This window comes from Bison bison, unplaced genomic scaffold (genome assembly GCF_000754665.1).
Source record: "Bison bison bison isolate TAMUID 2011002044 unplaced genomic scaffold, Bison_UMD1.0 scf7180017864313, whole genome shotgun sequence".
Taxonomy (NCBI): Eukaryota; Metazoa; Chordata; class Mammalia; order Artiodactyla; family Bovidae; genus Bison; species Bison bison.
This window is the reverse complement of record NW_011494885.1, coordinates 2,546,671-2,547,788: the sequence shown is the minus strand read 5'-3', so window position 1 is coordinate 2,547,788 and position 1,118 is coordinate 2,546,671. Positions and strand designations below refer to the sequence as shown.

The 1,118-nt window shown below is 55.3% G+C and overlaps 1 protein-coding gene across 1 annotated transcript in view; it reads right to left on the bottom strand.

The window, feature by feature from the left end:
* Window positions 1–321: 321 nt before the first annotated feature.
* Window positions 322–1,118, bottom strand: part of FOXA3 (forkhead box A3) — a 7,318-nt gene continuing 6,521 nt past the window's right edge. The window contains exon 3 of the mRNA XM_010852628.1: window positions 322–1,118. The gene's annotated coding sequence lies outside the window, so the exon portion shown is untranslated.

Below are 1,118 nucleotides of genomic sequence, written 5' to 3'. Positions count from 1 at the left end.
CGCACGCGCGTGCACACACACACACACACACACACACACACACACAGAGTCTCCTTCAGTTGGCACCTCGTTTGTCCCTCCTCCTCCTCCTCCTCCCCCCCTCCAGCTTAACCAAAAATTGAGCGGTCCCAGGGCTCTCTAAACCTCAGTGCTAGAGGCATGTGTCGAGAGAGTGGGGGTGGGGAGATGGCCTTGGTCACTTCAGAGCCACCTCCGCCTGCTGCCCCGGCCCCATGGCTGCGGGGGCTGCTATCTGTGAGCAAACTGTCCTTGGGGTCAGGGACAGCAAAGAGCCAAAGGTCAGGTCGATGCCTCCCCCAGCCCTTCCCCCAGAGGCAAACGGCTCTTGGGGGCAGGAAGGAGAGGGGACAGGACACAGCAATTCAGTTGTTTCAGCCTCGAAGGGCCCACTGGCTAAGGAAAAGATACATTCAATAAGAGGCAGAAATGGTGCCTTTAATGGTCAAACACAGCCAGTATCCCCCTTCCCCGGCAAGAACCAGACTTTAGTAGAAATCCACCACACCCTAACCAGTCCTTTCTGGTTTCTCCTGGATCAGAGGGAGAATGGGCTCCAGGAAAAAACAACAACAACAACAACAAACAAGGAGTATCCTCATCTCTACCCCTCACTCAGCTCACACCAGAGACAGGGATGACATGGCCAACACTGGGGCTGTGGTGGCCATTATGTTGCACAGCGGTACACGGGTGATGGCAGACCGTCAATATGGTGGCCATCGTAGCACCCAATGGGCCAAAGACATAACCAAAATGGTGCCACCATCACATCCAGAGGCTCAGCCAAGAGGCTGGGCATCACAGCACCCAAGGGGCCAACCAAGAAGTCATCCCAGAGGGTGGCCATCTGAAGACCCAACAGGTCAACCTCATCACATCAATCAGTATGGCAGTCTTCACAGTACTCAGTGGGCCCACCATGATGTCAGTGGCAGCTATCATAGTACTCAGTGGATCAACACGATGCCCACAGTGATGGCAGTCACCACGGTGAGCAGTAGACCAACCAAGATGTTGACAGACTGGGTGAGCAAGGTGTCTCCGGGGAAGGTCAGGCCCCAAGAGCCCGATGATATGAGGTACAGCCATATCCCACC